This window comes from Scylla paramamosain, unplaced genomic scaffold (assembly GCF_035594125.1).
Source record: "Scylla paramamosain isolate STU-SP2022 unplaced genomic scaffold, ASM3559412v1 Contig18, whole genome shotgun sequence".
Taxonomy (NCBI): Eukaryota; Metazoa; Arthropoda; class Malacostraca; order Decapoda; family Portunidae; genus Scylla; species Scylla paramamosain.
In genome coordinates, this window is record NW_026973683.1 from 622,501 (window position 1) to 637,678 (window position 15,178).

Consider the following 15,178-nt stretch of genomic DNA (forward strand, 5'->3'; position numbering starts at 1 on the left):
ACACCCCACATAACCTACACCCCCAAACACACCCATACACACCCAAATACCCTCCCCCGCACCTACCCCCGCCCACATACACCTTACTCACAAGACCCGTAAACAGAACACCAACATTTGAGTCAGTGGCGGGAAAAGATGGTTTAGATATAACAAGATTAGGTTTTGCTGACAAGAGAAACTTTCCACCGCCTTTTCCACCCCTCTTACCCCCCCCCCGCCTTTCATTCTCCTTCCTCTGCCCGACAGCGAGCCGTAATGGTATGAGGGAAGTAGGTCAGGGAGGAGTTATCGTTACAGAAGTACGGTTGACAAGTGGAAGGTACGACATTCCAACTGGCGGGGGTCTAAAAATAAAGATATGCGTAATGGTTCGTTTTTTTTGTGTGTGTTTTATTTTCTGGTATGTGTACTGGTGCCCTACTCTCTCTCTCTCTCTCTCTCTCTCTCTCTCTCTCTCTCTCTCTCTCTCTCTCTCTCTCTCTCTCTCTCTCTCTCTCTCTCTCTCTCTCTCTCTCTCTCTCTCTCTCTCTCTCTCTCTCTCTCTCGCTCTCGCTCTCGCTCTCACTGTCGCAATGGTTTGTCATGAATCTGATATCCTCTCTCTCTCTCTCTCTCTCTCTCTCTCTCTCTCTCTCTCTCTCTCTCTCTCTCTCTCTCTCTCTCTCTCTCTCTCTGGCATACATTCCTGTCTCGCTGTAAGGGAAATATGTGAAGATTGTTAAAGTGGAAACACACACACACACACACACACACACACACAAACAGATAGCGGCATTTCTTATCATTCTCTCTCTCTCTCTCTCTCTCTCTCTCTCTCTCTCTCTCTCTCTCTCTCTCTCTCTCTCTCTCTCTTTGCAATCTTTACCTCCCATTGTCCTCACCTGTAAAAAGACAGGTTAATTAAGTATGGGAGACTGCACAGGTATGCTAATGAGCCTCCGTCTTTTGTTTTAGTGTTACTTCTTTACTCTCCTCTATCTTCTTTTTCTTTGTAATCGCTTTTTTTTTTTTTCTTGACTTTGTTTTTTGTGTGTGTCTGCGCGCGTGTGTGTGTTTGTGTGGGATGTATCTCTGAATTCTGTTGTGATAAGAGGGTTTGGTCTTCCTCTGTGTCGCCGTGAAGCTACATGTATTTTTAAGGATGTTTTATGAAAAGACTCGTGATGTAGTGACGTGGGTTTTAAGTGTGTGTGTGTGTGTGTGTGTGTGTGTGTTTACGGTTCCAGTGACAAATGAACGATATTTCAACATTATTAAAGGGAGAAACACTTGAGAACCTGGCTAGTCACATCTCTGTCCTTTGAAAATAGTTGTATTGAAGTGGTACAAAATTTTTAAGTATGTTTCCACGATTCCAGTGACAGATTAACAGAATTTCTACACCATTAACGGGAGAAACACGCTAGAGAAACAGTTCATTATCTCTGTAGCCTTTGGAAATAATCGTGATAAATTTTTCAGATTTTTAAGTGTATTCCCACGATCCCAGTGACAGATTAACAGAATTTCTACACAATTAAAGGGAGAAACACGCTAGAGAACCAGGCTTATCACCTCTGTGGCCTTTGCAAATACTGAAATGCCATGGGTTTTCAAATATGTTTTTCTCACGATTCCAGTGACAGATTAACAGAATTTATATATCACTAACACGAGAACCACCTTTGACAAACAAGCAGGACAGGTTGGCATAAGATTAACTACCCATACGATAAGAAAAGAGGATAGAGAGAGAGAAAGAGAAAGATGAACCTTCGCGTCTTGCTGTGTTTTGCTAAAGAGACAAAAATAAGAAACCTTTCCACCACCTTAGATCACCTGTGTGTGTGTGTGTGTGTGTGTGTGTGTGTGTGTGTGTGTGTGAGTGTGTAGTGCAGTGTTGCCAAGCGGGGTACTTGCTGCTATTGTAGTACCTGAGTAGAGAGAGAGAGAGAGAGAGAGAGAGAGAGGGGGAGAGAGGGAGAGAGAGAGAGAGTGTTTAGCTACATCAGGGAGAATATAGAATGCATGTGGAATGTTTGGTGTTGCAGTAAGTGTTGGTTGAAGAGTTGTCCTTTCTCTCTCTCTCTCTCTCTCTCTCTCTCTCTCTCTCTCTCTCTCTCTCTCTCTCTCTCTCTCTCTCTCTCTCTCTCTCCTTTCTTTCCTTTCGTTTTTTCCCCTCCTTGTCTCCCTTCCTGTCTTTTTCTTTGATTCCTCTTTTACGGTTTTCTTTCCACCTCCTTCCCTCATTTTTCTTTCTCTTTTTCTTCTTCTCCTATTTTTATTTTCTCCATCTTCGCTTCCTTTGTCTTTTCCTTCCTTCTTCTTGTCTTCATTTCCTTTTCTCTCTCTCTCTCTCTCTCTCTCTCTCTCTCTCTCTCTCTCTCTCTCTCTCTCTCTCTCTCTCTCTCTCTCTCTCTCTCTCTCTCACACTTTCATTCATTTCATCTCATTATTATTATTATTATTATTATTATTATTATTATTACTATTATCATTACTATTATCATTATTATTATTATTATTATTATTATTATTATTATTATTATTATTATTATTATCATTGGTCGTTGGTGTTTAATTTCATAGTACATCTTCCTATCCTCCTCCTCCTCCTCCTCCTCCTCCTCCTCCTCCTCCTCCTCCCTTTGTAGAATCCTCAAGATATTTGGCGTAAATCCAGTTAGGAACTTGTTCGAAACCTCTCACTGACATTGACTTCGGCTTACGTTACAGCGGCTCATTCGGACACAGAGAGAGGGAGAGAGTGAGAGGGAGGGAGAGAGAGAGAGAGAGAGGGAGAGGGAGATATAGAAGGTAGCATTAAGAATTGACAGGAAGAGGAAGAGAGGGAAAGAAACGGGGGAAGGTGAAAGAGAAGAGGGATAAAGAGAATGATTGGAAGGGAAGAGAAGAAAGATGAAGAAATGGGAAGGGGAAGTAGGAGAGAAGGGAAGATAATGTAAGGGAAGAAGAAAGGAAGATTAGTGAATGAAAGGAAAGAGGAAGTAGATAAAATAGAGAGAGAAAAGAATACAATAATGACGAAAACTGGAAAATAAGCAATAAAAGACAATGAATAACGTACAAAAGAAGGCAAGAATATGAAAAAAAAGGGAGAAAAGAAAAAAAACAAAGAAAAAAAATCACAAATAAAAAAATGATAAAAAAAACGAAAAATGAAAAACAAAATGACACAAAAGACAAAAAAGAATAAACAAACAAATAAATAAATAAATAAGACCTACAATTATCTAACCTGAAGAAAGAATGACCCCAGTTAAACATTACAGTCAAAAAATCATCAGGCCTGTCATTTACTTTTAACTACTTGACCGAGGGACGAGGCACCAAGTGAAGCAAGCCATATCAGGTGAAGACTTCCGTGCAGAGACTACCTATCACACGAGTCACCTGAAACAATTAAAATCACTCACGCAGACAGGTAACGAGATATCAGGTGAGCTAATTAATGGAGGAAAGTTTAAAGTAGAAGGGAATATAGAGAAGTTGATTGGTATTGTAAGGAAAATTTATAAAGTCTCAGTGTTATGTTACAGGTGACTAAATCTCTGGTGAGTTTAGGTAATTATTGAAGGAGAGAATTGTATAAGAAGAAATAATTAAATCGAGACTCTGATAATTATTGTTCAGTGACGTTTGAATGTTAATACCTCGTTAATTAGTGGCTTTAGCAGGTGATTAGATTTCAGGTGAAGGTATTTAGTCTTTGAAAGGAAGGCGTACAAGGAAATAATAGTTTAATGGAGAATATTATACCACTACTGTCTTAATCAGTGTTACGTGCGCAGGTAATTAGATTTCTGGTATGTGTAAGTAATCTATTGGTGATTTAGTGTAGTTAAGTATTAATAACCGGGAATGTTGATGTTTATTCAGTATTTTAATCAACAGTACACGGACGCTGCAGTCACTGTTAAGATAGATAGATAGATAGATAGATAGAAAGAAATAATGAATGAATGAATGAATGAATGAAAGGGAAACTGATAAACCCCTTATTCTTTTTATCTCTTATCTTATCTTATTTTTTTATGTATATCTTTTCTATATATTTTACACACTGTCACCTGGCTCCCGTCCGTTCCCCTTTGTTATCAGTTTCTATTCAAGTCTGTTTAAGAAAGAAGACAAGTAGAAATGAAAACTGAACCCTTGAATCCCAGAGCCTCGAATCCCAGCCAGGTAAATCCAGGTGAGAGGGGGAAAGACTCATTATGGCCATGATCTTTACTTTATCTAAACATTTCTCACATTTCCGTCATTTTTAAGACAGGAAAAAAGGAACAGGAGAGTGGGAACAGAAGCTTTGAACCCTTGAACCCCCAAAGCCCCGAACCGCAGCCAGGTGAATCCAGGTGAGAGGGGGAAAGACTCATTATGGCCAAGATCTTTACTTTATCTAAACATTTCTCACATTTCCGTCATTTTTAAGAAAGGAAAAAAGGAATAGGAGAGTGGGAACAGAAGCTTTGAACCCTTGAACCCCCAAAGCCCCGAACCCCAGCCAGGTGAATGCAGGTGAAGGGGATAAGACTCAGGAAGGTCAGGAAGTACCGGGGTAATGCAAGGCAACGACCTCTGAGCCTAACGAGAAGAGAGGCAAGGACGCAGCTCTCTTGGCACACACACACACGCACACACACACACACACACACACACACACACACACGAGAGAGAGAGAGAGAGAGAGAGAGAGAGAGAGAGAGAGAGAGAGAGAGAGAGAGAGAGGAACCAATTTAGAGACAGGTAACATGACACCTTTGGCCGCCTACCTGGGTCCCTCCTCCTCCTCCTCCTCCTCCTCCTCCTCCTCCTCCTCTGGCCACTTCCACCGATGACAACTTCCTGTCGTTACTTATCTAAGCTTCTGGTTGGTGAGCTTTGACTCTCTCTCTCTCTCTCTCTCTCTCTCTCTCTCTCTCTCTCTCTCTCTCTCTCTCTCTCTCTCTCTCTCTCTCTCTCTCTCTCTCTCTCTCTCTCTCTCTCTTTTCTTCTTTTTTTTAGTGAGGGTGTTCGTCTTTTGTTGTTGTTGTTGTTGTTGTTGTTGTTGTTGTTGGTGTTGTTGTTGGTTGTGGTGGTGGTGGTAGTGGTGGTGGTGGTGTTTTTCTTCGTGTTAATATTATCATTATCATTTTTTATTATTTTCTTTTCTTCTTCATCTTCATCTTTATATCCTCCTCCTCCTCCTCCTCCTTCTCCTCCTCCTCCTCCTCCTCCTCCTCCTCCTCTTCCTCCTCCTCATCTTTCTCCTTCCGGCATTGTTTCCATCTCAGTTTGTTTGTTTGTTTGTTTGTTTGTTTGTTTGTTTGTGTCTTTGTGTGTTTGTCCGTGTCCTATCACTGGCAAAACTAAATTCTCTCTCTCTCTCTCTCTCTCTCTCTCTCTCTCTCTCTCTCTCTCTCTCTCTCTCTCTCTCTCTCTCTCTCTCTCTCTCTCTCTCTCTCTCTCTCTCTCTCTCTCTCTCTCTCTCTCTCTCTCTCTCTCTCTCTCTCTCTCTCTCTCTCTCTGGTTATGTAAGGAGGAAAATAAACACATGATAATAAAAAGAAAATGCGAGAAAAGAAGAAGAGGAAGTGTGGCATGAGGAAGAGGAAGAAGGAAGACGAAAGAGGAGGAGGAGGAGGAAGAGGAGGAGGAGGAGGAGGAGGAGGAATAATAAAGAAGAAGGAGAAAGAGAAGAAGAAGAAGAGAAGAGAAACAGGAAATCGGGAAAGATGTTGGAGAGAGAGAGAGAGAGAGAGAGAGAGAGAGAGAGAGAGAGAGAGAGAGAGAGAGAGAGAGAGAGACTTTCCGTACCTTCTAATTAACCTTTCACATATTTGCACCAACAAGTTTCAAATGTCTAATTTCTGTTGATTAAGTAGCATGTTTTTATCCAAACTTCAATTACTCTCATTAATTAATCAAGGTGAGATCATTATAGACAAAGGTAAGGTGTGTGTGTGTGTGTGTGTGTGTGTGTGTGTGTGTGTGTGTGTGTGTGTGTGTGTGTCCATCATCAGCCATGTATTTCACGATTGATGAAGGAAAGTCCCTCCATAAAATATAGAAATTAATAAAGAAAGAAAATTGGAAGAATAATGTTATTTTTTGTAATGTCCTTGAGGGAAAAATGAAAGAAAATGTTCTAATCTTTCCTCCCTCGTCTTTGCGAAATGAATAAATGAAAATGAATAAAAGAAAAAAACAAGAATTTGGTTTTGTCATATCTACGTAAAGGAAAAGAAGAAAAAAAATAAAATAACTTAGATTATTTCCTTTCACATCTTTTCCGTCTTATTTTCTCTACAGTCGTTTTATCCTCTCTCCAATCCTCACAGTTTATCTTCCGTTTTCTCTCTTTCTCGTTTTCCCTCCTTCGCTTTGATTTATTTTCTCACACTTCTCCATTTTCGTAATAAACTTCGGAAAGAGAAATTGTTGAGAATGAAACTTGAAGGAAACTTATTACTAACACGAAAGATTGATATTGTTGTGAGAATATGATGGTTAAGATTGGTGTGGGTAACCGTAATAATAATAATAAAAATAATAATAATAATAATAATAATAATAATAATAATAATAATAATGAGAGGAAGAATACAAGAATAGGAGGAATAACAAGGAAGGGATTAAGAACAGGTAGAAGTGAAGGAAGGAAATAAAGAAGAGAAATGAACAAAACATCAAAAATAACAATAAGAACAACAGGAAGAATAACAAGAGCAACAATAACAAAAACAATAAGATAGAAAAAAATAACAAGAAGAAGAAGAACAACAACAACAAAAGCAAGAAAAACAAACAAACAGAAGAAAAGAATTTACGAAAACAAGAATAACAATAACTCTCTCTCTCTCTCTCTCTCTCTCTCTCTCTCTCTCTCTCTCTCTCTCTCTCTCTCTCTCTCTCTCTCTCTCTCTCTCTCTAAGGAATAATTCTGCCAGTTTTAACAAGTAATATTTATATTTTCATCTATTTTCTCCCATTCTCATTTTATTTGTTATTTTCTCCCTTTCTTTCTATTATCGTTTTTTTTTCCCTTTATCATCATTTTCTTCATCATCATCATCATCATCATCATCATTATATCATTGCTTTTTCTTCATCTTTTTTGCTCATATTCTTCATCATCATCATCATCTTCTCTCTCTTCTTTACTTTTTTCTCTTCACATTCTTCCTTATCTTATTCATTCTTGCCATCTCCTCCTCCTCCTGCTCCACCACCTCCACCACCTCCACCACCTCCTCCACCAGCACCACCAATCTAAAACCTACACCTACATTCCTTTATCATAATTTTGTCCGATCATTATTATCGTCCTTGCCACCACCACCACCACCACCACCACTACCACTAACATCACTTCTTCATCGTCTTCGTCTGGAGTGCGTGGGTTCGCCAGGGTGACTCACGGCGCGCGAATGTGCATACTTCGGGTGTAGAAGCCAAGAAAACAGTGACAGCAACATTGAGGGTGATTCACGTTTCGCAAAGGATCTTGCCACAAATCACTTTAAGTTCTACAGGTCCTCTCTAATAATAGTCACCCTCTCAACTGCCTGTTTCTTTGTTTTTTTTGAGGTTCCGTTTTCTTTGGTTCTGGTTGCTACTGTATTCTTCTTCCCCTTACTGTCCCGTTTTCTTTTTTTTTTGCTCCCGTTTTCTTTCGTATTTATTTGCCGATATTTTTTTCTCTTGCTCTTTCAATCTTTCTTTCTTTCTTTCTTCTATTCCTTCTCTCCTGTTTACGTGATTTATTTGGTTTCTTCTTCCTAGTAATTTATTTGTTTCTTTTCTTTCTTCTTCATTTCGTCCTCCTCTTCTTGTTGCCTCGTTTCTTCTTTCTCGTCTTCTTTTTTTTTTCTTTTTCATATTTCTTCCTCATTATTTTCACTCCACTCCTTCTCCTCCTTCTTAACGTCATTTTCTTCATTTCTCTGTCTTTTTTTTCTTATCCTCGTTTAAATTCTCTTCATTTCTCATCTTTCTTATCTTTTCTTTTTTTCTTCTTTTTTTGTTTCATTTTTCTTATTCTTCCGTCATTTGGCACTGTTCATTTCGCTCGATTTTATTTTCTTTCTCTCTTTTCATCGTTGTTGCTCTTTATGGTACTCAAATTCTCAAGTTTCTTCTTTCTATTTTCAATATTTTACGTGACCATTTCCCGTTTTCTTTCGTGTGTTTCCCTCTCAGTTTTCTATCCTTCCCAGCACTTAGAGAGAGAGAGAAGGAGAGGGAGAGGGAGAGGGAGAGGGAGGGAGACAGGGAGAGTATCACACCACACTTCTGGTTCACTTTTAGCAAATTTTCACCCACCGCGTTCCGTTTTCTATGACCGCACGTTTTTCTTTAGTCCCCCCAGTACTTGCGTGTCTGGTGAAGTCTGGGGTTATGTGGGCGGTGCATTAGAAAACATGAGGGTGTGTGAGGTGTGGGAGTAATGCGTGGGTGTATACAGTGTGTGTGTGTGTGTGTGTGTGTGTGTGTGGGAGGAGGCGATATGTGTGACGGTGGGCGTGTGTGTGTGTGTATACGTGTATGGGCGTGTATGTGCGTGTGTATGTATGACTATGGGCGTGTATGTATGTATATGAAAGACTGAGTGTGTGTATGTAAGTTTGGGTGTGTTTTCATTAGAGAAGCAGTGATATTTGGGCGTGTATGTATACAGGCGTGGGTGTGGGCGTGTATGAATAGCTATGGGCGTCTGGACACGTATCTGTTGGGATATTCTGGTATGCTAGCGTATGAAAATGAGTGATATATGAGTGTATGGGCGTGTGTGTGTGTGGGCGTGTGGGCGTGTGGGCGTGCGTGGGTGTGGGCGTACCTAGAGCAGAGCAGAGAGGAGCGTGTATGCAGAGCGTTGGGCGCCTACCCACACACTGCCTTTACCCACATTGCCAACCCGTGCCCACACCCCCTCTCACCCCCCTCACCCCCCTTGGCACTCTCCCTCTCTCCCCCCTTTCAATACACTATTCTCCCATTCCTTCATTAATCCTGTCCTTTCCTTCTCCTCCTCTCTCCCTTCTTCTCCCATATCTTTGTGTTTTCTCTCTCTCTCTCTCTCTCTCTCTCTCTCTCTCTCTCTCTCTCTCTCTCTCTCTCTCTCTCTCTCTCTCTCTCTCTCTCTCTCTCTCTCGCCCTCCTTCATCTTCTTCTCTTTCCTCGTCCTCCTCCTCGTCCTCCTCCTCCTCCTCCCCCCACCAGTCCTTGGCACAAACCCCTTCTCCCCTCCTCCTCCTCCTCCTCCTCCTCCTCCTCCTCCTACCCTTGCAACATACCCTAAAATCCCACCCCCTCTTCTTTAGTCCCCTCCTCCTCCTCCTCCTCCTCCTCCTCATCATCATCATCATCATCATCATCATCATCATCATCATCATCATCATCTTTTTCTTATTCTTGTTTTTCTTTTTCTTCTCCTTCTCCTCCTCCTCCTTCTCCTTTTCCTTTTCCTTCTCCTTCTTCTCCTCCTCCTCCTCCTCCTCCTCCTCCTCCTCCTCCTCCTCCTCCTCCTCCTCCTCCTCCTCCTCCTCCTCCTCCTCCTCCTCCTCCTCCTCCTCCTCCTCCTACACGTTCATTTATCTCCTTGCATCGTACGTCCCTACCTCCTCCTCCTCCTCCTCCTCCTCTTCCTCACCTCCCAATCTCTCCCTCATCTCCTCTCCCTCATCTTCCCTACTCCCCCTTACTCTCCCCTACTCTTCCCTACTCTTCGCCTTGGCAGTGACCTCCTTACTTCTTACCCCCCATGCCAGTGACCTCCCCTGCACCCCTCCCAGTACTGCACTAACCCCTGTCAACCCCTCCCCCTGCCACTCCTCCCCCCTGTCATCCCACTCCCCCCTTGGCACTGCCCCCTTTGGCACTTCCCTGGCATCCCCTTACTAGTGGCTCTGTAACTTCATCCATGTCCATCGAGAAGTTTTGTAAGATTCGGTTTTCGTAAGGTAAATGTTCGTAAGGCGAATGTTCGTAAAGTGAAAGTTCGTAAGGCGAATGTTCGTAAAGTGAAAGTTCGTAAGGCGAATGTTCGTAAAGTGAAAGTTCGTAAGATTGGGTGTTCGTAAAGTGAATGTTCGTAAGACTGCGTGTTCGTGAAGTGAGAGTTCACAGGATTTTGTTTTGGCAGAAAACATTTGAGGTATTGTATTGTTCTGGAGCGCTCTCTCTCTCTCTCTCTCTCTCTCTCTCTCTCTCTCTCTCTCTCTCTCTCTCTCTCTCTCTCTCTCTCTCTCTCTCTCTCTCTCTCTCTCTCTCTCTCTCATTCTGGAGTCTCTTTGGCATTGGCCGAAAAGAAAGGACACAGAGAGAAAGAGAGAGAGAGAGAGAGAGAGAGAGAGAGAGAGAGAGAGAGAGAGAGAGAGAGAGAGAGAGAGAGAGAGGATAATTTAAGCTTCAAGGTTTGGTTTATTGACAGCCTACCGCAAAAATTCTCTCTCTCTCTCTCTCTCTCTCTCTCTCTCTCTCTCTCTCTCTCTCTCTCTCTCTCTCTCTCTCTCTCTCTCTCTCTCTCTTTCTGACATAACGAGAAAACGGTCAAAAACTCTCAGCTATTAACGGAAAGAGAGAGAGAGAGAGAGAGAGAGAGAGAGAGAGAGAGAGAGAGAGAGAGAGAGAGAGAGAGAGAGAGAGAGTCCAAGGTTATGACAAGTTCGTTTTCCCAGTTTACTCTAAGTCTATTTTATCTTCTTGTTTGTTTGTTTGTTTGTTTGTTTTTCTTTCCTTTATTGCAGTTTCACCTTATTTTTATGTTCTTTCATCAAGTGTGTGTGTGTGTGTGTGTGTGTGTGTGTGTGTGTCCGTGAGCTTCTGATGTCATTCTCTTTTTACTGCGATTGATGACGTCCCACACACTCACACACACACACACACACACACACACACACACACACACACACACACACACACACACACACACACACTACCAACATTCCTTAAATAAACACAAATGACTCATACAAGAAAATATAAACATGAATGAATAAATAAAATCTGTTTTTGAAAATTTATGAAAAAGGGGGAAAAAAATTTGGATGAAACTGAAGAGCAATAGAGAGGAAAGGTTTAATTTCCCCTCTTGTCTCTCTCTCCTTTTCTCTAGTTTTCCTTTATTTTCCCCCTTTCCTTTACTTTTTTTTCTTGCACTGCTTTTTATTTCCCCTTTATTTTCATCATTTCCTCGTCGACATATTTCTAATCTTCTTTATTTTCCCTTTTCTTTTTCTCTCTGACTTTTCTATTTTCCCCAATCTCAAACTTTTCCTCACTCTTATCTTTCTTTTTCCTCATTTTCCACATCTATCTTTTCCCTCCTCCGCTTTTCCCTTCATCCTTTGTTTAAATTCCATCATTCATCATCTTTCCTTTTAATTTTTTCCCCTTTCTATATTCCCTATCCTTCCCCACGACCTTCCTTGTCTGGCATTTGCTGTTGAACTGTCCCTTATTTCCTCTCTAACCTCACGTCTTTCCCCTCTCCGTTTCCCCCCTGTTCCTCCCCTCCAGTCCCCCAATCTACCCTTTACACTCCCCTCTTCCTTCTCACAATCTTCCAAAACCCATATTTCTCTCCCTTTTTCTCCCACATACTACGTCTCGCCTCTCTCTCTCTCCCTCTCTCCCTCTCTCCTCGGCGCCCACACCTGAACTAATACAGCAAACAGGTAAACTTGGCTCCCTGTTATTTTTACCACTTGAGTCTATGTTTAGCTCCCTTACACACACACACACACACACACACACACACACACACACACACACACATACATCACTGAGCTGTCTTGGAGAGGGTATCTACGTGTGGAATCAAGGGCGGTAGTGGGCGGGAGTGGGCGGGAGTGAGTGTGGTAGTGTCTGGTTGAGAGAGAGAAGGAGAGAAGAGAGAAGAGATTTAACTTAACTCAACGCAACGCAACACAAACCTAATTAAACACCAATAGCAAGAACAACAATATTCCCTGAAGCAACACGAGCCATTTCCAGGTGTACCATTCGGTGTTTACTGCTCCAATCACCTTCTCACGTCCCCTTTGGTGTAGTGTTAGTAAACAAACTCTTGGTGGGACTCAGATACACCTGTCTAGTCATCTATATCCCGCCTCTATACGTAGGGCATAGGGTATAAGAGGGAAGGTTTAAAATGTTTACTTCTCACGAATAAGGAAGTGTTTCAAATAAGCAAGGGTGATGAAAGGGTTATGAGAAGATTCACCTGTCTTCTTTTACCTGTTTGGCTTCCCTTGTTTACCTGTCTGTGTTTGTTTGTGTATGTGTTTTCTATCTCTCTGTGTGTCTCATTCCTGTTTGTCTATCACCTGTTTCTCTTTATTTGGTTACTTATTCTTAAATATTTGTCCGTTTTTTCCTTTGTTTCCATCTTTTTCCCTTCTGTTTCCAAATTTACCTCTCCCTTCTCACCCCTCCTTTTTTTTTTTTCCTCCTCTCCTATTCCAATGTCTACCCCACTCCTCTCTCTCCCTCTCCCTCTCCCTCTCTCGTTCCCACTATCTTAAATAAAGCATGGGAAGGAAGTAAAATGTATTGTCACATTCGAGATGTCATGTCAGGCATGTGTCACTTTCATGAAGAGACGTGAGGTGTGTGTGAAGTGCTTCGTTATGAGAGAGAGAGAGAGAGAGAGAGAGAGAGAGAGAGAGAGAGAGAGAGAGAGAGAGAGAGAGAGAGAGGGGGGAGGGGGGAGGATTGAACAGGAAGTGCCTGGGTCATAGTGCAGAATGATATGGCATTAAAAGAGGAAAAGGAGGAGGAGGAGGAGGAGGAGGAGGAGGAGGAGGAAGAAGAGGAGGAGATATTTAGGTAAGCTGGAGAAGGAAGAGGAATGTTAGGTAAGTTTAAGGAGGAGGAAGAGGAGGAGGAGAAGGAGGCAGAAGAGGAGGAGGAGGAGGAGGAGGAAGAGGACCATGAAGAGTCTTAGATAATGGAGAGGCAACGTTTAGGTAAGGAAGAGAGGAGGAGGAAGAGGAGGTGGAGGAGGAGGAGGAGGAGGAGGAGGAGGAGGAGGAGGAGGAGGAGGAGGAGGAGGTAGGCAGAGAAGTAAAGAAAACTGATAACGAATAAAGAAAAAAAAAGATTAGTAAAGAAAATTTATGAAAAGTGTTTAAGGAGGAGGAAGAAGAAGAAAGGAGGAAGAGGAGGAGGAGGAGGAGGAAGAAGATAAAGAAGAGAAATGTGACGAGGAAATAAAAATAGAAGTTGCTAAGGTAAGGTTACTTGTGCATCGCGATTGGAGGAGGAGGAGGAGGAGGAGAAGGAGGAGGAGGAGGAGGAGGAGGAGGAGGAGGAGGAGGAGGAGGAGAGGAGAGGAGGAGGGTAATGAAGATAACAAACATGTCAACCAAAAGCGAATAAATTAGAAAGAGAAAGAAGGAGGAAGAGGAAGAGAATGAAAGAGGAAGAGGAAGAAGAGGAGAAAGAAAAACAAAGAACAAGTGATGAATAAATAAACAGAAAATACATTTAGTAGACAGATAGACAGGAGGAGGAGGAGGAGGAGGGAAGGGGTCCAGAGAGAGAGAGAGAGAGAGAGAGAGAGAGAGTGTGTGTGTGTATGTGTGTGAGAGAGAGTGGGGAGAGGGAGAGAGAGGTGCAAGCTTCCGGGTAACCGTCCATTTGGCAACACTGTCTGCAGAGTTGCCAAGTGTCAGAGAGAATTAATGTTTCACCGTGGAATTATTGCAAGGAATCACTTTTAATACCTGGTCTAATTTATTATTCATATTATTGACTTCATTTTTATCATATTCCTTATACTTCACATACTTGCATCTTGAATTATTTAGTTTAGTTTCTCCTTTATCTCTTCATTCTCCTATTCCGTATTGAAAGTCTCTGTTTAAATGTGTTATTTCCTTCTTGTCAACGTTTTCTTTTCTCTTTATCTCTCCTCGTTTTCTTTCACTTCAGGTTATATTGTGTCAAGCTTACTGCTGTTTGTCTTAAAAATTTATCAGTATTCTCTTTCTTCCGCCTCTTGTTTTGGTTCATTGGCTGAGGAGGAAGTGTAATAAGAGTAGTAGTAGTAGTAGTAGTAGTAGTAGTAGTGGTGGTGGTGGTGGAGGTGGAGAAGGAAAGACACAAAAGAAAATATAAACATCAGTCTTTTTGATCGTAACGAGGCTGCTTGTAATCTATTAGAAAAAAAAAACGAAAAAAAAAAAAAGTTAGTGCAAGATAATAAAGAACACGAGGAACAGAAGAAAGAGAAGGCGTAAGACTTACAGTATTTCCACATTCATATATCACCTCCTCTCTCACCCAATAATCTAACACAATATTAATCGCTAGATAGTAAGACAAGGCAATATTTATTAGTACAGGCTGAGCACCGCCATAAAGAAAGCATATGTCAGCCACCCATGGAAGAAAACGGGACCCTCAAAGACTCAGCGAGGGGTAGAAGTGGGGGGGGGGAGACTAAACTGAAACTGACAGCTATTAATCTTTGCAAATTTAAATGTACAAGGTTTTTTTAGCCTCAGAACTTAAGCTAACTAGTTCATTAGGTTCAGATTTAACGGGTTTCCACGCTTATTCTGGTCTTCTTTAGTTGTAGAGACGAAAATACATAAAAAACGACAAAGGAAAGGAGCTAAAACTGTCAGTCATTAATCTTTGCAAACCTACATGTACAAGATTGGTTTCAGCCTCAGAACTTAAGCTAACAAGTTCATTAGACTCAAATTTAACGGGTTTGCACGCTCTTTCTGGTCTTCTTTGCCTGTAGAGGCGAAACTTAACCAAAACTTTCGCTGCCAATTTTTTTTTTCCAACCTACTCAAGTCCAATATCCGTTTCAGCCTCAGAACTTAAGCTAACAAGTTCATTAGACGTAAATTTAACGGGTTTCCACGCGTTTCCTGGTCCCTTTAGCCCTCGAGACGAAAATACGTAAAAAAACGACGAAAAAAAAAAAAGAAATACCTTGACACCTCGTACCCGCTGTAAGTCGGGTGCGAGGTGCCACGTCTCCGCCACTCCCTATAACCGACTAAGTATAGACGAAAGAACGCAATCAGCAAGCATGCATTCACCCGCACTTATATCTATTACGATGTTGCCGCGTGTTCACAAGTCCAACCGCTCGCGTGTTTGATGCCTTGGGAGATGGAGGGGAGTGGAGATTTGGCACCATCGCGCGTCCGGCTGAAAATAAACGGAG

At 41.8% G+C, this 15,178-nt stretch overlaps 1 protein-coding gene across 5 annotated transcripts in view; it reads right to left on the reverse strand.

Annotated features, from left to right (window-relative positions):
* LOC135097342 (obscurin-like) overlaps window positions 1-15,178 on the reverse strand; it is a 130,126-nt gene that overhangs the window by 62,084 nt on the left and 52,864 nt on the right. Inside the window, exon 1 of one of the 5 annotated variants that reach the window (XM_063999140.1) lies at window positions 8,825-8,891. The exons of the other annotated variants lie outside the window; for them this stretch is intronic. The gene's annotated coding sequence lies outside the window, so the exon portion shown is untranslated. Of the gene's footprint in view, window positions 1-8,824; window positions 8,892-15,178 lie in introns of those variants that run through there. 5 annotated transcript variants of the gene reach the window in all.